Source organism: Oryctolagus cuniculus, chromosome 15 (assembly GCF_051225735.1).
Source record: "Oryctolagus cuniculus isolate XC-2025 breed Fujian yellow rabbit chromosome 15, ASM5122573v1, whole genome shotgun sequence".
Lineage (NCBI taxonomy): Eukaryota > Metazoa > Chordata > Mammalia > Lagomorpha > Leporidae > Oryctolagus > Oryctolagus cuniculus.
The window spans coordinates 82,118,984-82,142,685 of NC_142881.1; the positions used below are offsets into that span (position 1 = coordinate 82,118,984).

At 38.0% G+C, this 23,702-nt stretch overlaps 1 long non-coding RNA gene across 1 annotated transcript in view; it reads left to right on the forward strand.

Moving 5' to 3' along the window:
* LOC149122114 (uncharacterized) overlaps positions 1-22,923 on the forward strand; it is a 38,358-nt gene extending 15,435 nt beyond the window's left edge. Inside the window, exons 2-4 of the long non-coding RNA XR_016221136.1 lie at positions 12,291-12,374; positions 16,075-16,161; positions 22,604-22,923. This is a non-coding gene — a long non-coding RNA (uncharacterized LOC149122114). The remainder of the gene's footprint in view (positions 1-12,290; positions 12,375-16,074; positions 16,162-22,603) is intronic.
* Positions 22,924-23,702: the final 779 nt, after the last annotated feature.

Consider the following 23,702-nt stretch of genomic DNA (forward strand, 5'->3'; position numbering starts at 1 on the left):
AGGATGAAAGGGGATTTTGTCTGAGTTGGAGGGGATTCCTAACGGGTTGTTAGAGCTGGTTTTGTGAAAAAAGAGTAAGTGAATTATGACTAGGGCTGTGATAATAAATGGTAGAATCAAATGAAATGCGAAAAAGCAGGTGAGTTTGGCTTTGTCTGCTGAAAAGCCTCCTCAGATTCATTCAACTAAGGTTGTTCCGATATATGGGATTGCTGATAGGAGGTTAGTGATTACTGTTGCCCCTCAGAATGATATTTGTCCTCATGGGAGAACATAGTCTATGAATGCTGTTGCTATTTCTTAGAATAATAGAATAATGCCAATGTTTCAGGTCTCTAGGTATGTGTATGATCCATAGTAGATTCCGCGGCCTACGTGTATGTAGAGGCAAATAAAGAATATAGATGCTCCGTTAGCGTGGAGGTATCGGATAAGTCAGCCATAGTTAACGTCTCGGCAAATATGGGTTACTGATGAGAATGCTGTTGTTGTGTCAGAGGTGTAGTGTATGGCTAAGAATAGGCCAGTGAAAATTTGAATTATAAGGCACAGGCCTAGTAGAGAGCCAAAGTTTCATCAGGCAGAGATGTTTGATGGGGCGGGAAGGTCAATCAAAGAATGGTTAACAATTTTTAATAGGGAATGTGTTTACGAATGTTGGTCATTAGGTTCTTATAGCTGAAAACAACGGTGGTTTTTCATGTCATTAGACATGGTTTGAGTCCATGTAGGAACTATGACGTATGTTGTATTTTTATTAAGTGTAATATTTGTGGTTGGTTTTGTGGGATTCTCTTCTAAACCACCTCCAATTTATGGTGGGCTGGGGTTAATTGTTAGTGGTGGAGTAGGCTGCAGAACTATTTTAAGTTTTGGTGGTTCATTTTTAGGCTTAATAATATTTTTGATTTATTTGGGAGGAATGTTGGTGGTGTTTGGGTATACAACTGCGATGGCGACTGAGGAGTATCTTGAAACTTGGGGGTCTAATGTCATGATTTTGAGTATGTTAGTGTTGGGGGTGATGTTAGAGGTAGGATTAATTATGTTTATGATGTTAAGTGATGAGGTGGAGGTTGTGGTTGATTTTAAAAATATAGGGGATTGAGTCATTTTTGAGGGGGATGAGATGGGTTTAATTCGAGAAGATTCTATAGGGGTAGCAGCATTGTATAGCTATAGGAGCTGATTAATGTTGTTGCTGGTTGATCTTTATTTGTTAGTATTTTTATTGTTATTGAGATTACTCACTGGGGTAAGGCTAAAATGAATAAGGCTAAGAGCAGAGAGATTAGGAAAGATAAAGAATAGAATTTGATGAGGCCTTTTTGTGTAGATAAGGAAGTTGATGTGGAAATTTGAATGCCTAAAATAGTTTTGGGGATTGCTTTTTCAGTTCATGACATATCTAAGAGTAGTGTGGCTACTGTGTTGGCTCGCTGAAAGATTAAGGTAGGGTATTAGGTGGTGTATTGTTGTAGGGAAAAATCCTAGTATGTTTGAGAAGTTGAATGAGGTAGATTGTGTGCTCATTTTTAGGTGAAGGCTTAGTTGATTAAGTTCTATGGCATATACCCTCGAATGGTAACAAATAAGGTGGCTATTTTTATATATAGGGGCATGGTTATTTGGGGGATATTATTTGGCTGAATGAGGTTGCAAATTAAAAATCCTTTGAAAATACTTCCTAATGGGAGGCATTTAATGGAGTTGATGAGTGAGGGGTTGTCTTCATTAATAATAATAAGGACTGGGTAGCAGGGTTGACCTAGAAGAGCAAAGAAGATAATTCGAGTGCTATAGACAGCTGTTAGGGATGTGGCAATAAGAGTGATGATAAGGGCTCAGGCGTTGGTATTAGACGTGTTTGCTGATTCAATAATTAGATCTTTTGAGTAAAAGCCTGTTAGGAATGGTATACCTGTGAGAGCTAAACTGCCAATTGTAAGAGCGGAAGATGTTAAAGGTAGTGTTTTGTACAGGCCTCCTGTTTTTTGGATGTCTTGTTCATCATTGAGGCTGTGAATAATTAGTGGGAGGATTGTAATGTTATTGTCTAAAATAAATATTTGTTGGAGTTCTCATGTGTTGAGGTTAATAGCAAATCAGGCTAAGGCTATAATAAAGCCAATATCTCCAATGCGGTTGTATAAGATTGCTTGTAAGGCTGCAGTATTGGCATCTGTTCGCCCGTGTCATCAGCCGATGAGGAGAAATGATATGATTCCCACTCCCTCCCATCCAATAAATAGCTGAAATATATTATTAGCGGTGACTAAAATTAGTATAGTAATAAGAAATATGAGTAGGTATTTAAAGAATTGGTAGATTTTAGGGTCTGAGTGTATATATCATATGGAAAATTCTATGATAGACCATGTAACAAATAGTGCAATTGGGGTGAATAGTATAGAGAAGTAATCTAATTTAAAGCTGGTTGTTAATTTTAAGGTGTGAATTGTTATTCAGTGTCAGTTGGATACTATTATTTCTTGATTTGTTTCAATAAAGATTAGTGTTGGGATAAGGCTAATGATAAATGTGTAGGATACCGAAGTTTTTACGTAAAAAAGATAGTATTATTAAAAATGTTAGTGAAAGAGGCCACAATAGGGAGGACTAAAATAATAATTGATACAGCTACAGAGGTGGAGAATAAGTTAATTACTTTTATTTGGAGTTGCACCAATTTTTTGGTTCCTAAGACCAACGGATTACTTCTATCCTTTAAAAGTTGAGAAAGCCATGGGGTTAGACATGGGAGCATGAATTAGCAGTTCTTGCAGACATTCTCGGTAGATAAGGAGGTGAAGTCTCCTATTATTAGACTCACAATCTAATGTTTTTGTTAAACTATATTTACAGAATATTGGGCCTAAGATGATTTTTGGATTAATAGCTAAGAGGACAAGTGGGGCTAGGTGAAGAATTATCAAAGTATTTTCTCAAGTGAATGTTGGGGAAAGGTTGTTTCTATGATATGTAAATTTGCCTCTTTGAGTGGTTGATAAAATGTAGAGGGAGTAGAGTGCTGTAATTAGAACATTAGTCCCTATTAAAATAATACTGAGATTAAATCATGAAAAGGATGATGAGAAGCTCTCCTAATAAGTTGATGGTAGGTGGTAGGGCTAAGTTAGGCTGGCAAGTAATCATCATGCTGCTATTAGTGGCAGGATGGTTTGAAGCCCCCGGGCTAATAATATAGTTTGGCTATGAATGTTAGTTAGAATTAGCTAGGCAGAATAGTAGAGAGGAAGTAAGGCCGTGAGGGATTATTAGAGTAGTGGCTCCTATAAAACTTCATGGGGTTTGAATTAGAATTGTGACAATTACTAAGGCCATATGACTTACTGAGGAATAACCAATAAGTGATTATAAGTCTGTTTGTCGAAGATAGATGGAGCTGGTTATAATTATGCCTCTAAAGGGAAAGTATAAGGAATGGGTAGGTGGCCAGCGCCGCGGCTCAGTAGGCTAATCCTCCACCTTGTCAGCGCTGGCACACCGGGTTCTAGTCCCGGTTGGGGTGCCGGATTCTTTCCTTGTTGCCCCTCTTCCAGGCCAGCTCTCTGCTGTGGCCCTGGAAGTCAGTGGAGGATGGCCCAAGTGCTTGGGCCCTGCACCCCATGGGAGACCAGGAGAAGCACCTGGCTCCTGCCTTTGGATCAGCGTGGTGCGGCGGCCATTGGAGGGTGAACCAACGGCAAAAGGAAGACCTTTCTCTCTGTCTCTCTCACTATCCACTCTGCCTGTGGGGGTGAAAAAAAAACTTCCTGGTAAGTGACCAAAAAACAAAAATCTAAAAACAAAAAAAAGCCCAGCACCACAACAGAAACCACACAGCCAACCAACCAACCAACTGAAAATAAGCCTCAAGAAAATGAGTCCAGATTCACATATGTACAAACTAAATATTTAGGTTTAATTAACAACATTCTAATCAGTTTGAATGCCACGTGGATATTTTTGGCTTTTGCTCTAAAATTCCTTTGCCCTACTATTGTGATCACCTCTTCTCTGAAGTGCTTATTGAAAATCAGGCTGTATGATATAAAAGTCTGGATTTTTAAAATCCTCTTAAATGTAGCTTGACTCACTAGATTTAAAATCCCATAGGTAAATAATAATAATCAAAATTTGAATTTTCGTTCACATTCTTGAATGTATGTGGTATGATGTGTTGTGATTATTCATCCATATCAAAAATGATATGTCTGACACCTGCTTTGCAGGCAAAATAATGGAAGCCTGATGCTGGTGGAAAGGCAGCTTTAGTCTGCTGAGAGAAAATGAACTCCACATCAGAATTCTGTAATACCTGCAGAGAAAGAAAGAATATATTTTTAGAGCTGTATAAAAAGGATGGAAGAAGAAGTTCCAATGACTAGCAAATATATGAAAAAAATGCTGAATATCACTAGCCATGATGGAAATGCAAATCAAAATCACAATGAGGGGCCTTCACTGTGGCACAGCAGGTTAAAGCCCTGGTCTGAAGCACCAGCATTCCATATGGGTGCCAGTTCTAGTCCCAGCTGCTCCTCTTCCAATCCAGCTCTCTGCTATGGCCTGGGATAGCAGTAGAGGATGGATCAAGTCCTTGGGCCCCTGCACCCACTTGGGAGATTCAGAGGTTCCTGGCTTCAGATTGGCGCAGCTCTGGCCATTGCCGCCATCTGGGGAGTGAACCAGCAGATGGAAGACCTCTCTCTCTGTCTCTACCTCTCTCTGTAACTCTGTCTGTCAAATAAATAAAATAAATCTTTTTTAAAAATCACAATGAAAGAAGCTCCTAGCTCCTGGCTTTGGATGGACTAAGCACAGGCCATTGCAGCTAACTGGGGAGTGAACCAGTGAGTGGATGGAAGACTCTCTCTCTCTTTCTGTCTGTCTGTCTCTCTCTCTCTCTCTCTCTCTCTCTCTGCCTCTCTGTAACTCTGCCTTTAAAAATAAATAAATTTTTTAAAAAAGAAAAAAAAAACCTTTAGAAAAGGAAAAGAAGACCTCTCTCTTCTCGCTCTGCTCCCTTTGCTGTGAGGCCTCTAGTGGTTGTGTGGTCTCCTCTCTGAAACACAAGGCAGCTTTGTTGACATCACTGATGATGCTTGTCAGCAGGGATCGGGCCACACTGCCAGACTGCTTTGTTAGTCATCTCAACTGTCCATGTCCATTGCAGCTGCTCTGGAACTCATAGGAAGATCTCAGTTTTTGCAAACTAATGGAAAAGAACCACTTGTGTAAGAGGGAGTTTGTTACAGGGTTTTCCGACAAGTTAATGCGTGGAAGTTACATCATTAGAACAAAAGAATGCCTTAATTCTATGTTGAAAAAGAAGAGTGTAAAGTGGTTTTCTGACAGTAGTCCTCTACTGTCCTTAGACTAGAGGAAGGTTTGTCCATCTTTAATATTAATGAATGTGTTAGCATTCTAATTGCATTTAGAATTCAAAGAGTAAAAGTCCTAGAAATTGCTAAGATGCTTTACTCAGTAAAGATGCCTAGAATACTTGGAAAATCAGAAAACTTAACTTTTTTTCAGTTGGTGTGAAATTTTTCATGTGATTTTTGCTTCTGTGCATTTATTAAAAATATTTATGCAAAATGTTTACACAGTGCCTGGCACTGGATAAATGTTGGCTCCTTTATGTCATGTGAAGCATAAAAATTGCATACATGAAGTTATTTCTTCAGTAATCTTTAAAAAGAGAATCTTTGCTTTCCCATTTCATGATTTTTTTTTCACCCTAATGCTTAAAGAAGCATTTCTCAAACTGTTCAGTAATTTTGATGTGATTGGACACTTTTATCTTAGTCCAGGTTTAATAGACAGCACAGTCAGTGCTCAATGTCAAAGTTATTTGGGAGGGTGGTTTTATTAATCAATTCAGTTAATGATTATATTCACAATCCTTAAAACTCTTGTGCTTTGATAGAAATAGTTTTTCCCCTATTTGAGCTGGGACTTACACAAAGAAATGAGGTAATAGGTATGCCAATTACTCTGATCATTTTATACACATTTATGCACTCATAGCAATGTCACACTGTACCCCAAAAATATGTATGATTACTACATGTCAGTTAAAAATAAAAATATATTAAATTTTAGAAGTAATTTTTTGTTTCTACAAAAAGAAAATGCTGTTGGAATCTGTAGTGGAATTTAGGAGTTGTCTCCAACAATAGTGAGCCTTTGAATCCATTGATATTGAGACTCACAGTTGTGAAGAAGAGGATAGCTCTCCATTTAATTCCTTCTGATTTCTTTCATATATATGCATGTGTATGTATAAATATATATACATATATATATATTGTTTGTACTTTGGATTATTAAAAATGGCAGCTTTTAAAAATTAATTTCCAGTAGTTCCTTGTCACAAAAATAGTTGATTTTTAAAATTCATTTGTTTATTTGAAAGGCAGAGTTTACAGAGAGATGGAGGGAAATGGGGAAGGTAGAGAGCTTCCACCAGTTCACTCCCCAAATGGCCACAACAGCTGGAGCTAGGCCAGTCTGAAGCCAGGAGTTGGGAGCTTCTTCCTGGTCTCCCATGTGGGTACAGGGGCCCAAGGACTTAGACCATCTTCCGCTGCTTTCCCAGGCACATTAGCAGGGAGCCGGATTGGAAGTGGAGCAGCCAGGACTCAAACCACCACCCATGTGTGACACCAGCATAGCAGGCGGAGGCTTTACCTGCTACACCACAATGCTCACCCCCAGTAGTTGATTTTTGTATATTGCTCTCATATCCTTTGACTTTCTTAATCTCATGTATTCTAGTAGTTTAAAATTCTTTTTGTTAATATAAAGAGAATAGATGTTATGTATTACATAGGTACAGTTCTAAGAAGGTAAACATACTTCCCTCCCTCCACTTTTCCCTCAATCAGTCCCCTCCTTCCTTTATTTTTTTCTTTAATCTTTGCAGATGCATGCTTTCAATCCACTCTGTAGTCATAGGCTTAATTCACACTAACCATAATATTCAACAAGTAAAAAATAGGAAGACCAGAGTTCTACAATAGTATAAACAAGGGCTAAAAGCAACAATCATATCACAAGATGTTTGTTTCATTCCTATAAATTTTTGATATTCTATATTAACAGCCACATATCAGAGAAAACATGATATTTGTCTTTTTCAGACTGGCTTAGTTCACTAAGCATGATGGTTTCTAGTTGCATCCATTCTGTTGTGAAAGGCAGGATCTCATTCTTTTTTATGGCTGAGCACCATTTCATAGTGTACACACACACACACACACATATATCACATTTTCTTTATCCAGTCATCAGTTGATGGATATCTGTATTGATTCTAGTAGTTTTATACTTTGGGATTATCTGCACCAAAAATTTTAGCATCTGAGTGAAAACAGTTTTCTTTGTTTTTTCCTATTTGTCTTTTATTTTTACTTGCCTTGCTGTTATGGTGACTAGAAACTCCAGTAACTACTGAATAGGAGTATCTTGTTCCTAGTCTTAGAGGTAGAATATTGTCTTTTACCATTAAATATGATGCTAGAGTAGTTTTTTTTTAGCTTTGTTATTTTAAGTTTAATTTCACTTTATTGGAGAGAGAGAGAGAGGGAGAGAGAGAGAGGTACCCATCTTCCATCTCCTAGTTTACTCCTCAAGTGCTCACAACAGTAGGAGTGGGTCAGACTGAAGCCAGGAGCGTGAAACTCAAGCTAAGTAAACTCAAGCTGAGTCTCTCATATGGGAGGCAGGAACCCGAGTACTTGAGCCATTATCTGTTTATTATCAATCATATTTATATCATGACTAGATGTTGAATTTTGTTAGGAACTTTATCAGTATCTATTGAGATAATTATGTTTTATTTCTTGATGTGGTAAATTATATTGCTTTTTGACCACTGAACGAGCCTTGCTTTTCTAGGATCAACCTCATTTGTTGAGGATGTTTCATTTTTATATATTGATGAAATTGAGTCTCAGATACATTTATTAAGGACTTTTGTATCTTTGTGAGGGATGTTAAGCTGTGGTCTTTTCTATATTTGTTAAGATCAGGATAATGTTAGTCATTTGATTTAATTAATTTCTAATTTAATTGGGTTGATTTTTATTTTCTTTAAGAGAATGTATCAAACTGATACATGTTGATCCTTTAAATGTTGGAAGAACTTGCTGATAAAATATCTAAAGCCTTAGGTATTTGTTTCATGGGAAGTTTTAAATTATGGATTCATTTTCATTAGTAGTCAATAGGTTTGCTTAGGTCATCTACTTCATTTTTGAAGAGTTTAGAGAGTTTATGGTTATTAAGGAATTTCTCCATTTTATATAAGTTGTCAAATTTGTATACATGGAGCCATTAACAGTATTACTACCTTATTTACTCTTACCATCTTAAATGTCAGTAGTAATATTCCTGCTTTCATTCCTGATATATGTCTTGATTTGTACTTTCCATCTTTTTTTTTTTTTTGACACTGAAACTACTGAAAACTATTTTTACACTGGAAGTTGTTGAAACATTCTGTATCTTTTTGCATCCAATTATATGGTATAATTCTAGCAATTCGCAGAAAAATAAACCTTCCATCTTTTTTTGCCTTTTGGCAGTTTTTCACAGGAATATTTATTAGTTTCATTGATTTCTCTATTTTTAATTAATTTCCACTGCATTGTTTTCTTTCTGTTTTTTCTAGCTTTACTTTGCACCAGTTACTGATTTGATTTTTGTTTCAATGGAAGCCATCTGTACCACAATTTTGCCTCTAAGCACTGTTGCATCCCACAAATTTTCAAACATGATGTCTTCATTTTCCTGCAGTTCAAAATATTTTCTTACTCACTTTGACATTTATCCATGGATAATTTAGAGCTGTTTACTTTTCAAATGGTTAGAGATTATCCTTCTGTTACTGATTTTTAGTTAACTTGCCTTATATTTGGAGAGCACATTTATTTTCTTTTTTTAAAAGTTTATTTGAAAAGCAGAGACAGAAAGAGAGACAGACAGACATACAGAGTTCTCCCATCTACTAGTTCACGCTCAGTTCTCCCATGTTGGGGGCAGGACCCAACCACTTGAACCAATCACCTGCTGCCTTTTAGGTTGTGCAAGAGTGAAAACCTGAAATTGAGGGTGGAGCCTGAACAAAAAATTACTTGCTCCGATATGGATATGGACATATATTTTTATTGGACAGGCAGAGACAGAGACAGAGATCATCCATCTACTGTTTGATTTCCCAAGTGACTGCAACCGCTGGTACTGGGTCAGGCCAGAACCAGAGAGCCAGGAGTCAGGAACTCAGTCCAGGTCTCCCATGTGGGTGCCAGGGGTCCAAGTACTTGAGCCAACACCTGCTGCCTCTTGGAGTGGGCATTTGCAGCAACTTGGAATTAGAAGCCAAGCTGGGACTTGAACCCAGGTACTCATCTATGGGATGCAGGTATTGTGTTCCGAGCAGTGTCTTAATTGCTGTGCCAAATGCCAGCCCCAGCATGCCCTTTTTCTGTTCTTTTAAATCGAGTTTCTTAAATCTGTAGGTTCATATCTTTTACCAAATTTGGGATAAGTTCAGTTTTATTTATTCAAATATCTTTTCTGCCCTACACCCTTCCTTCTGTGACTTTAATGACAAGAAAGTAAAATCTATTAATTGTCCCACAGATCCTTGAATGGACTATGTTAATTTCTTTTCATCAATCTTTTTTCTGTTTATCATTCAGATTGATTGGTTTCTGTTGATCTGTGGCCAAGTTAAACCTGTTATCTCAAATATTGGTATTTAGATTGATCTCGTATTTTTAAGAATTGTGGTTATTGAATCTTTCCAGTTCTAAAATTTCCATTTCATTCTGCTTTTTTTTGTTCATTTGTTTTGACAGGCAGAGTGGACAGTGAGAGAGAGAGACAGAGAGAAATGTGGGGAGCAACTTGGACTAGACTAAGTTACTGGAATTAAGACTTATTCTATGCATCTGCTCTCCCACAATATGGCGCTGGGAGAGGAATAAACAGCTTCTATGCAGCTGCCTCCAGTTCAACCAATAAATAGCAGGACCTGCTCCTGATTGGAGGAGAGCAGCGTACTCGGCGTGAGGATAGCAGAGTTGGGATTGGTGGAAGAGGACTATAAAGGAGGAGAAAGACAACATGCATGGGGAACATCTAAGGGGAACATCTGGATAACATCTGAGCAGCCCCCAAGAGAGCCGGCCGGCGGTGTGCCACTCCCCTGTGGAAGTGGGGAAAGTGGCAGGGGGAGCCGCCCTTCCACGGAGGTGGAAGGATTGGCAGCCAACCCGGGAAGAACCAGCAGCAAACCCGGGAAGGGCCGAGCAGACAAAAGAACAGTGCAGGGTCCACGAAGAGGGGGAGCAACAGAGAAAGGTCTTCCTTTGCCATTGGTTCACCCTCCAATGGCTGCCGCAGCCGGTGCACTGTGGCTGGTGCACTGCGCTGATCTGAAGGCAGGAGCCAGGTGCTTCTCCTGGTCTCCCATGGGGTGCAGGGCCCAAGCACTTGGGCCATCCTCCACTGCACTCCCTGGCCACAGCAGAGAGCTGGCCTGGAAGAGGGGCAACCAGACAGAATCTGGCGCCCTGACAGGGACTAGAATCCAGTGTGCCAGTGCCACAGGCGGAGGATTAGCCTATTGAGCCGCGATGACAGCCTTCATTTTTCTTTAAATGTGCTTTTCCTTCATAAGACTCTCCCCCCCCCTCAGGTGTTTGCCCTTACTTTTTGGAGATTTTTTGGTGCTCTCTCTTAAAATCTTTTCCTATTAACTAACTTCTGTGTCATTTTGCCATTGGTGTCTGCTGTGCGTGAATTGAGGTTTCTCCCTAGGTGTTGAGTAAGTTTGAATCATGTCTTAAACACTTGAACAGTGTTATGAGATTCTAGATCTTGTTTAAAACCTGTGGAGAATACTGAGTTTCAGACCGCTAGGTTTAACCAGCTGCCTTTGGATTGTGGTTTCAGTGGCACTTCTGCTTCCAAAGCCTTGCTGCGCCGTGCTGTTCAGATCTCTTTCGAGTGTGTTCCTGCCAGAGGCTGGTTTCCGACCTGGTCATTGGTCATCATTTATTTTTCAGTCTTTGCAGTGCTATTTAGCAGCAAGTAAGTGCTGCTCAGCTGTGGCCCCTGGAATCGCCATACAGGTTCATGGAATCACTTTCCTGAGTCCTGGTGGTTGACTGTCTTCCTGATATTTTCTGTTGTGTTGGGCCCCTTTTTTCTTTTCTTCTGCCTCTAAGACTGATTTTTCATTTTTCCTGTTCTGTTATATACTTCCTAAAACTAATGCAAAGCAGTGTAAGTGTTGTCCATGATTCTGTGGAGTTCCTGCTGTCCAGTGCCAGGTGTACCAGTCTTTTGCACTCATCTGAGAGGCAGAGAGGAAAAGAGAGGGGGAGAGAGAGAAAGTGAGAGAGTTTTTGTCTGTGTTGTTCCCCAACTGTCCACAATGGCCTAAGCTGGGGCCAAAGCTCAGAGTTGGTAATTCAGTCCCTGTCTCTCATGGGGGTGGCAGGAACTAATCAGTTGAGACATTACTGTTGCCTGCCCCAGAAGTTTGGTTATCAAACTCAGGTACTCAAATATGGGATGCAGGCATTTTAACTAATAGCATAACTGCTAGGCTGAGCGCATGCCCCAGATGTACCAGTCTTAACTGTAGACCCTGAAATGTCCATGCATGTGGTTTACGTGCTCACCAGTCAGTGTAGACGGAACATTTCCAGCTTCCTGGTAAGTTCCCTCATGTTCCCCCTCTCCCTGCATCAGCCGCTCTTCTGATTTCTAGCACCATGTCTGTTCTCAGACTTGACATAAACAGATCCTGAAAAGGGTGTTCTCATGTATCTAGTATTTTAGTCAAGGGATTTTGTGGCCCAGCCTGGTGTATTATTTAATATGACTGTTTCTGACTCTGTTACACTAAAAACACCTAAACCAAAGCAGATTCAATTTTTTACTTTATATTTTTCTTAACTGTGAAAGTCTTAAAATTCTTTGAAATTTTCCATATCCCTTTTCCCAGTCTAAAACATTCAGTGAGTGTCTCCCTCATTCACTTACACTGTGTCTGTTACTTATTCTCACAGGTTCATCTTCTCCCAACTTCCTTTTCCTTCTTCCACATTTCCTTCTGCCAGCACAGAGATGAAAAGGAGAGTAATAACTTCTTATATCCTATTTGTTCTTTGCCATGCTAGCATTTAGTTTGGGAAAATTCAGGTTGAACTGAGTGTCTGTAGTTAGGGTACTAATGGGGTGTTTTTCTCCCTTCTTTCTGACAGCATGATGGAAGTGGTTCATTACATGACATTCAACTATAATTGCCATCCAGTCCAGAACCAGAAGATGGTGATCAAATATGTAAGGTAATCAGGCTAAATATTTCAAATGTTTTGAATATTAAAATAATAAAGCTATAACAATGAAAGTGTTTAATAATAAGGATGTTGAAAATTTAGAGATTTACTTTCTGGAGTATTTCAAGTGTACATATAAAAACTTAGGGATTTGCATTTTTTAAAAGATGTATTTATTTATTTAAAAGGCAGAGTTAGAGAGGGGGAGAGCAAGACTTCCATCTCCTGGTTCACTCCCCAAATGGCCTCTTTAGCCAGGACTGGACTAGGAGCTTCATCCAGGTCTCCCATGTGAGTGGGAATGGCCCAAGTACTTGCACTGTTTTTACTGCCTTCCCAGGTGTATTAGGGAGCTGGATCAGAAGTACAGCAGCCAGGACTTGAACCTGCTCCCATAGGGGGATGCCAGTACTACAGGCAGTGCTGTTAACCTGATGTACTACAGCACCAGCCCTGAAATTTGCTTTCTTGAGACTTGCCCTTAACTTTTGCTACTTTGTTAAGTTAAAATCCCTGTGTTGTTTAATTTGAATTTGTCCGTTGGATAATTAGTATTGATTCAGAATCCTTTTCCAAAAATCATCACTTTTTACAATTTTTACATACAGCTTCCAAGAAAAATTAAAGTGGCAATTAAGTTTCACTGCGTATCTCATTTATCACAATGTTGAAAGATACTAGAAAATACTAAAAATTAGATTAACTGTATTAGGCTCATGTTTTCCCTGTGTTTCTTATGTAGATTTCTCCTGCCTTTGAATATTAAGTTTATAACTTTATTTCATTCCTCTGTAATTTTTACTGTCATGATTTCACATGTGACATATATACCTGATAACATATAAATTTTCTTTCTTTCTTACTTGGTGATCCATCTGCCCACTAGACATATTCCTACACTATCTGCAGCTACCTCCAACAATGTATTTAAAACTCACACATATTCCTCTTTGAACATCTGTGTCCTTCTGTACTCGCCATTTCTTTTGGTGGCACAGTTTTTCACCGTGTCCCTAAAGTAGTAAATAGGAGTGTCTTGACTGCTCCTCTGTGCCTTTCTCTCTCATGCCGTGAATTGTCAAAATCTCCACACTTTGATTTCCCCACTTCCATCTCTGTTATCACTCTTTTCAGTTAGATTCCTTCTGTCATCTGGAATAATAGAGTATTTTGATGACACGTTCCTAGCCCAGTTTTGTTGCTTTTGTTGTCAAATTTGTTCTCCAAATGCTGTCAGTGCTGTCTGAAATGTAAATCTACCACTCCCTGGCTAAGTCTGTGCCCCATCGTTATAGCCCTCTGTGCTGTGTGGCCCTTGCCTGGTTCACAAACCTACTTGTGCCTCACTCGTCACCAGCCTTTGTGTGACCACATCACTGCTTCTATTTCCCCAGATGTGCTCTGCTTGTCTTCCCCTCTGTATTTTTGTAGAGCATTCAGAATCCCTTCCTGCTGCGTCCTCAGAACCTTCTGCTCATTCCTTTAAGACCCCACTGGAGTCACGCATTTCCTGACATGTCCTCCCCTGCCCATCTTTATGTATAGTCTTACAGCAGTGCCTGCATGTAGTAAGTGCTGCGTAAATTTTGTCTATTAATATTCTTACCACATTGTATTTTGATCTCATATTTTGAGTCCATTTCTGTAACGTGGGTAGAATCCACAACTATAGGAATGTTGGCTATGTAGTGTTCCATCAGTTTGCTCTATTGGGTTTCACTTGTTCCCTTATGGGACAGTTGTAAACTTGTAAACTTTCAGGTAGTATCTTGTTGATCTTTTCACACTTAGAATCATTTCTTCAGCATAGATTCCTAGAAGTGGAGTAACCGAATCAGAATTGCAGATATTTTTGTGATTTTATACATATAGGCATATGTTTGTCTAGAAAGGTTGGTTGCTTTGTCTATTGAGTTGCTACATTTTTTCTCTAATCTTCTTAATCACAATGATAACCCCCCTCCAATTTAATATCTGTAAAATAAGTGCTTCCAGTATTTTGTTTTTCTAAAACAAGTCAAATAGAGCATTTTTCAGATTACATGTGTTTGTGAGAACTATTTGTTGGAATCTTGACAGTGATCTTAGGTGTTTGAGCTAGCTTCTGGTAGAATTGCGATATAAAACTTTTGTCATGTTTGCATAGGTTTCACAAGGCTTTAATCAGAAAATTAATTGTATAGATGATGAAAGTTTTATATAAGAAATACATTTATGATTTCTTAGTAAGTTTGCTACAGAATTTAAACATATTCTAGATAAATCCTTGAAAATGGGTCTTTTATGATCTGTAATCCATCTTTTGTCTAATTTATGAATTTTTAGAATTCTTAAACTCTTTCAGGTCTTTTTTTTTAGTGATATAAAAGCTGTCTTTCCCAATTATACTGTCCATAACATTTTAAAATATTTTATGACATGTTAACACCTTTGTAGGATGTCTGTTTCTGATCTTTTGTTTAGAGACTGCATTTTTTGAAGTTATTCCCTGTGTGTCTGGAGAAGATGACATAACTTTGCTTAGTAACTACACCATTGCCATTATTTGCTTGCATGTTTCTCTGCCTGGAAAGATGTGGTGTATCATCTATATATAAAAAATCTAATCCCTTGCTTAAACTACTTCCTATTCTGAATAAGTGAAGAGAAGTTCTGGATAAGTGAAGAGAAGTACTCAAAATGGGCTGCCTGTAGGGTAATGATACTTCACACTTGTAAAGGTGACCAGATTCCTGTTTAGCTTGACATAGGTTTCCATTTCACAGTATTGGGCATTTCTCGTTGATGAACTTGACAGACTATTTTTTTCTCTTTGACTCAGGCAGCGCTGTTCAGGAAAGTGGTTCATGGTCAACTCATCACGTTTATTACTCTTCAGGCATATTTATCTCTTTGCTGATTGCTGAACCAGCCATGAAATTCTACTGTGTCTTTAATTATACTATTTCCTCTGTCTGTTGTGCCCTTCATTTTCTCTGAGAGGCATCCTTTGAAATGTTAGCTAAAGTTACAGTTCTATATGTGACAGATTGATTCTATGACCAGGATCCCAGTTTCCTCATGTGTAAAAGGAGATAATGGTGTATACCTCAAGTGACACAGTTAAGATCAAGTGCCTAAATACTTTCAAGTGCATAGTTTCTAACACCCAATAATTACTGAGTGAATGTTAGCCTTTACTTCTGTTGCTGTTCATCATTTACATGTCAGACTCCATTAGACCATTAAATGATGATTTTGTTTTATTCTTTCTTTAGATTTATTTATTTGAAAGGCAGAGTTACAGAGAGAGAGAGAGGGAGAGACAGAGATAGAGAACTTCATCACATGGCTCACTCTCCAGATGGCTGCAATGGCTGGAACTGGGCCAGGCTGAACTCAGAAGCCTGGAACTCCATCCAGGTCTTCTGTATGGTGCAAGGGCCCAAGGACTTGGTCCTTCCTCTGCTGTTTTCCTGGGCACATCATCGGGGAGCTGGATTGGAAGTGAAGCAGCGGAACTTGAACCAGCACCCATGTGGGATGCTGGCATCGCAGGGAGTGGTTTAAAACACTATACCACAACACCAGCCTCCTATGACATTCTTTTTAATAAAAGATTTTTCCCCTTAAATGAACAAATAGATCATTTTCTAGTCTTTGTCATTGATGTAGTGCTCTTTAATAAGGTATTTTAAATGCCTTATCTTAAATTTTTTTAATATTTCAGAATGAAGATTAATTAAATGAAATTAAACAACTTAAAGAAGAAAGAAAGAAAAAAGATGAAAAAATCCAACTATTAGAACATCAGCTTGTAAGTATGATAGTGTAATATATAAAATGGAGACTTTTCAAACTGGGAAATACATCCTTTTCATAAGACTGTGATCCAGAATTCAAGTTTGACTTTATTTTTGGCTCTCATAGTTTCACTATTGCATTATTTGTAGATTATATGCATTCTAACAAAAGTATGTGCTGTAACCTTCATTCTAAATATTAAGTGTTCAGTGTTAAAAATTCTTTGTTGTTCCATTTTCAGTGGCATCTGTTTTGGGGATTTATAAATTTACCAAATATGTTCATTTACTAATACAGGGTAGACGACTTTGCTTTAGAGATAAGGTTAAAGAAACAAATCCTGGGAAGTTGAGAACAGGACATTTCCTTTCTCTGTGAGCAAAATGAGACTGAGTATTCAGGCTTAGGCATCGGGATAGCTATCAAATATTTATTCCCTGTGGGTGATGTTGAGTGATCCCTTAGAGTTTGTCTGAATCTTTGAACAATATTCAATGTTAATCCCATGTAAAAACAGTATATATACTGTCTTGAATTTAATTTAGTTTAGCTTGCAATAATTTAAAAAGCTAGGATAAAAAGAACGTAAATCAGAAAAATCATAACCATCAAGAAGATCTTTATTAGTCATCAAAAAATATCTTGGAACAATGAAACAATTCAGCCATATGAGGGGTTAATCTCACTTAGAACATAAAGTATATATGATACTCCCCTCTGAGCTGCTGAGGCCATGTAGTTATTTCAGCTATTATGATTAAGAATACAAAGAAAATGTGTGAGTCCAAGTGAAGAACATCTAATATTTCAGATTGAAGTCCTACCGATACAGAATTAAAAAGGGGAATAATAAGACCTAATGTTTATGTCTCAGTGGTAAAGACAAGGGAGCAGGTGTTTAGCCTAGCAGTTAAGACTCCTGCATCTTACACTGGAACACCATGATTCAATTCTGGACTTAGTTTCCTGTCAGTATATACCATGCGAGGCAGCAGAGATGGCTCAGTTAGGGTCCTGCCTCCTGTGTGGAAGACCCTCATTGTGTTCCCAGCTCCCAGATGTGGGTCCAGTCCATCCCCAGCCATTGCACACATTTGGGGAGTGAACCAGTAGATGGAAGCTTCCTCTATGTGTCCATTTTTCTATGTCTCTCTGCATCTCAAAAACAAAACAAAAAGCTATAAACTAAGAAATAATCCAGTTTTTAGGGAGAAAGTAAATATGTAAATTAGGAAATTAAGTTAGCTTCAACTTTTGCAAAAAATGTATTACAGAGCACAAGAAATTGTTAGGTCTAGTACACTTCAAAAACAGGTCATAATCCTCGTAATTAATTTCCAGATAGTTTTATCTATAAACAAAAGTACATTTTCAGTCCTTTAACATCTTAAAAAGTATGCCACATAGTTATCTGTCTAAAAATTACTTAATGCATTGCAAATACTTGAGAGAGAAATTGGAAAATAACTCAAGAATAGGTAGCAAAGATTTAAATGAATAAGTGGTGTAATGAAATCGTCTTTAGAGAAATTAAGTTGGCTAAACCTCTGAACCATTGATTGGAGAAAATTTACTGCTCATTATTTTATCTGATGCAATTATATATCATTTGAATGTTGGAATTTAGAAATCTTTTAAGTTCTGAAATTAAAATAATTTTTACTTAAAAAATTTGAGTTGCTATTTTTGAGAATATATTTAGACTAAATTGTAAAAGTTTAAGGTAGCAGATAAGGAATAAACTGAAGGAAGTCAGAAGTATTGAATGTTTTATCATCTACAAATGAACCCTTAGACATTCTTTTTAAAATTATAGTTAGATAAATTGTAATAAACCTTGTGACATAGTTTTTTCTTTTAAAGATTTATTAATTTATTTGAATGGCAGAGTTACAGAAAAGGGAGCAGGGAAAGAGAGAGAGAGAGAGAGAGAGAGAGAGAGAGAATCTTCCATCCACTTGTTCACTCCCTAAATGGCTGCAACAGCCAGTGCTGCTCTATGCTGAACCCAAGCCAGTTGCCAGGAACTTCATCTAGTTCTCCCATGTGGGTGCATGGGCCCAAGCACTTGGACCATCTTTCCAGGCATATCCCAGGGAGCTGGATAGGAAGTAGAGCAGTCAGGACAAGAACTGGTATTCACATGGGATGCCAGCATTGCACACAGAAGCTTTACCCCTTACACCACAACACTGGACCCTGTGACATGCTTTAAAGTAACTACTAGTAGGTTGAAAGACTCTGTCTTGGAGGATACATGAAAAATTAGAGAAAACAGAAAAATGAGCTCATTTAAATAAACTGAAGGGGAATTGTGGCCTCACATGCACAGCAAACTTTGTGAAACTTGGCAGTTCCTGTTCTTGATTCTAGAGACTAATGTTGGTACAGTTTGTCTCCATAGATTTACAGGGCTGGAGAGGATTTACTGCTAGTCATTAACAGCAGTGACGTGCTGAAGCAGACGTCTGATTAAATGAGTTTTAAGGAGAAACATGTCCTTTTTGCAGTAGGGCATTGGAAGTCATTCAGGAAGATTATAAAGGTATAATGTTTACCTCTGAAACTCTAGAAAATCACTTGTTCAAATCAGAAGAATTTAAAAGTTATAAACTATTGAAAGTAGAGATTTGTAATAGCATTTTTTTTTTATTTTTTGACAGAGTGGACAGTGAGAGAGAGAGAGACAGAGAGAAAGGTTTACCTTCGCTGTTGGTTCACCCTCCAATGGCTGCCGTAGCCAGCACTGCAGCCGGTGCACTGCGCTGATCCAATGGCAGGAGCCAGGTACTTATCCTGGTCTCCCTTGGGGTGCAGGGCCCAAGCACTTGGGCCATCCTCCACTGCACTCCCTGGCCACAGCAGGGAGCTGGCCTGGAAGAGGGGCAACCGGGACAGAATCCGGCGCCCCGACTGGGGCTAGAACCCGGTGTGCCGGCGCCACAAGGTGGAGGATTAGCCTAGTGAGCCACGGCATTGGCCGAAATGTAATAGCATTTTCACATGATCAAAAATAAAATTGCCCTTCTATTTAAAATTTCTTTCTTTACATCTTTAGGTTACATTTTGTAAATGGGGGAAAAGGCACAAGAAAAGCCATTAATAGGAGTCAGATTACATTTCTTATCTCTAATATTAATTTTTTAATGACTTTGGCAAATTCTGTTACCTCTTTAGTGCTTTATCCAGAATGCAAAGGTTTTCTTGATGATTTCAAAGTTTTCTCCTTCCAGTTCTATACTTCTATGCTTTCTTGTCATTTATAAGGTATACATTCTTTTTTTAAACTTTTATTTAATAAATATAAATTTCAAAAGTACAACCTTTGAATTTTTCCCCCCATAACCTCCCTCCCACCCGCAACCATCCTATTTCCCACTCCCTCTCCCTCTCCCACCCCATTCTTCATCAAGATCAACTTGGTATATACTAAGTAAACATTTCAACAGTTTGCACCCACACAGGTACACAAAGTATAAAGTACTGTTTGACTAGTAATTTTACCATTAATTTGTTTAGTACAACACATTAAGGACAGAGATCCTACATGGGGAGCAAATGTACAGTGACTCCCGTTGCTGATTTAACAATTGACACTCTTATTTACAATGTCTGTAATCACCCGAAGCTCTTGTCATGAGCTGCCAAAGCTATGGAAGCCTCTTGAGTTCACAAACTCCAACCTTATTTAGACAAGGCCATAATCAATGTGGAAGTTCTTTCCTCTCTTCAGAGAAAGGTACCTCCTTCTTTGATGGCCCATTGAGTAGTCTTGGTGGGAAAGGTATACATTCAACTGTAACCTATGTTTGCATGCAAACTTTTGGAAAAATAAAATGACAGTATAAAGTGTTGAATTCATGTTTACGTGATGCAAGCTGATATAAAATTATATTACAATGCTCTGAGAATTTAACTGAAAGGTAGAGAGGTTTGACTATTCAAATCTTATTCCAAAATGCTAAGGATTCTTGTTATTTTCTCCTCAGAACACTAATTAAATAATAATTTAGATGTATTTGTACATTGAAACCAGCATAATTTTGTGAAATTACTAGTGTATAATTTTAATTATGGAGGCATAGAAAGTGAAACTCAGGTTAAATAGGCTAGAAGTATCTTTGAAAACCCATGCTAGACTTTGGTTCGAATCTTGCTTTTGAAACATAGCTGTGTTCTCTTAAGGAAGGTATATAATCTCTCTTGAGCCTTTCCTGTAAATGGAAATAATAAAAATACTGATGCTAGAGGGTTGTGGGAGTTAAATGAACCATGGCCTAATGCCTGGCCCAGGGGTGTGGGATAATTACTAACTCTTATTTAATGGCTTGTTCCAAATGACCCAGCATAAATCAATGCATGTCTTAGAATGTTTTAAATCCCTAACTAAAAGTGACTTAAGGTACAAGAACATTTGTAAACTAAAATAACAAGAAAGTGTATAGGTCCCATCCATTTCCATGGTTACTTATTGGTCATTTGGTTAATGGTTGAAGTTCTAGATTGGCTTTTCTAGAATCCTTGTGGCTTTCTCTTCCTTTGTAGGAAGTCTTTTTAGCTGTAGGTGTCATATTCTCACAGGGTAATACCCAAAGGTGGGTGCAGAACCCATTTTCCCTAGTAGATCTGTTTAATACTTGTGTTCAAAATGGACATACTATTTCTCAGAAATCCCTCAGACTTTCCTCCTGTTTTATTAGCTACATTTGAGTTCCTTATCCCTTCCTAAGCATACATTGGTTCAGAGTAATCAAGATCTATTTCCTTGGAACAAGAGGAAAAATGTACTTCCTCAAAGAATATCATGTGAATACAATCTGTCAGCTATTACAGAAAGCAGGTGGAGAAGGAGTGATTTGGGCAGTTGGTTTACATCTATTGAAGTGTTACTAAAAACTAGGTTTTTCCAATTATGGAAGATTCAAATGTCTAGTATAACTCAAATATTACTCTCCACATGTTAGCAAAAAGGATATTATCTCTGGAATTGTCATAATCAGGATGCAATAAGTCATGAACCTGCATTCTGATTCGTGTTTTATACTTCTTCTCCTCTTTACATACCTCCCCTATATGTTACAAATTAAGTCCTAATACAATGAATTCCAAGAGACTTAGTTGACTTGCATTTGTAGTAGTGAGTTTGGTTTCAGCTTAAGATGGAAACTGTGTAATGTAGAGATTTTTGTTTATAATTGGATTTTATTTTCCATAGGAGATTGGAATAATCTGAGTACAATTGCGAAAATTTTTAATATTGGTAAATACTTTAAAAATAGGAATGTGTAATTTCAACTTGATGTAGTAATCAAGGATTGCTTAGGTTTTTCTATGAGAAAGTATATTTACCTTCAGTGGGGTTGCCTAACAAATAATTTGGTTACATTTCAGCTTTACATAACAGTGAATTCTCATTTTCCATCTTTTCATTGTATTTGATGATGATTTGAAAGCACCAAAGTTTACACAGTATGTACACTGTGTGTTGTATAACTGAGTATACTTTGAGAGGCATCACATATAGAGAATTCATTTGAGAATTGAGAGGGACAGACGGTCTTGTGGTCTTGTCAAAGGGTAGAGATGCTTCAAAAAATTATTGTCCAGTAAAGAGAACACATCATTTTTTTTGACAGGCAGACTGGACAATGAGATAGAGACAGAGGGAAAGGTCTTCCTTTTCCGTTGGTTCATCCCTCAATGGCCGCTGCAGCCGGTGTGCTGCGCTGATCCAAAGCGAGGAGCCAGGTGCTTATCCTGGTCTCCCATGCGGGTGCAGGGCCTTCCCGGGCTACAGCAGAGAGCTGGACAGGAAGAGGAGCAACTGGGACAGAACCAGCACCCCGACTGGGACTAGAACCCAGTGTGCCAGCACCACAGGCTGAGGATTAACCTATTGAGCTGCAGCGCTGGCCAAGAGAACACATCATTAAAGAGACTTGGCAACATTGCACATATGAATAGGTAGTCTGACTTATGGATTGGTGGTATTTAGTAGCAAGTAGATTCCCATCAAAAATGCATTCAAGGAGAGTGTACAATAATGACTACATAGCAATATAATCATTTAGAAAACTATAAAATTTGCATTTGTATTCTTTATATACTGTGTATCACTATATATTTATATATACACATAATACTGTATATATTTTTAGCACATAAGTACACACTGTGTGAATTTTATATAATATGCTTTTAAACAATTTAAGAGATTGCCGAGGGTAGTTGGACTGTTTGAAATTCTGCTCTCACTGGCTGACTCAAATCCAGTCCCTGAATAAGATGAGAGACTACTGAGTAAAGACTGATATTTGCTATAAAAGTTAAGAACCATTTTGTAATGTGTAACTTTTTTCTTGGTTTGTTTTTTTTTTACCCCCTAAGAGAGCCCCTAATGACTTTGTGTGTGTATGCAGAATGAAACCAATGTAAAAATGTGTGTTTTTGTTCAGGCAACTCGGTGTAACTGCCACCAAAAATCTAAAGATTTTTTGCACTTACGCTGACAAATACACCCAGACTCCCTGGAGAAGAATTCCTGTGAGTAACAAATGCTCTCACCCTCCTCTCCTGTCATTTGCTATTGATGTTTTGTTTGCTCTTACTCTTAATCACTAATAATTTTGAATCTGCTTATTGCTTTTAGTTTTGTTCTTAGGCAAGTTGTTGTTTTTCTAGTCTCTTAGATGTGAATATGCTGCTTTCTAAAGCTTCACTTGTATGTCCTGCACAAGTGAATGTGCCTTTAATAACTTCCATTCTTCACACTGTAGCTCATTTTATTTGAATGTCTTCTCTCCTGTCATTGCGTGTATCTATGAGAGTAATATTTGTAGAAGCCCTACAATTAACAGAAGTCCCATATGCAGCTGTTGCACCTCAACAACATGCCACATTTTAAAAATATATTATGTTAAACTTGTTGAAGTGAAATGGACACTATGAGAAACAGTGACTTGATCAGCTCTTGTCCTGACGGCTGATGTACAATGTAATACTTTATCCATTTTAGTATTTTTTTTTTGTTCTAGTACCATTGGTTGAACTCTGTAATTAACACACAATTGTTCTTAGGTGTTTAAATTTTAACTGAAAAGTGATCCCTGTTAGGAATTTGGAAAACATTATGCTGAGTGAAATAAGCCAATACCAAAGGGACAAATACCACTTGTTCTCCCTGATAGGTGACAACTAACTGAGCACCAAAAAGGAAACCTGTTAAAGTGAAATGAACACTATGAGAAACGGTGACTTGATCAGCCCTCACCCTGACTGTTGATGAGCAATTTAATATGTTATCCCTCTTAGTATTTTTTGTTTGTTTGTTCTACTTAATACTTTTGGTTGAATACTGTAATCAATACACAATTCTTCTTAAGTGCTGAAACTTAACTGAAAAGTGATCGCTGTTAAATATAAGAGTGGGAATAAGAGAGGGAAGAGATGTGCAATTCGGGACATGCTCAAGCTGACTTATCTCAAACGGTAGAGTTAGAAACATACCAGGGGATTCCAATTCAATCCCATCAAGGTGGCATGTACCAATGCCAT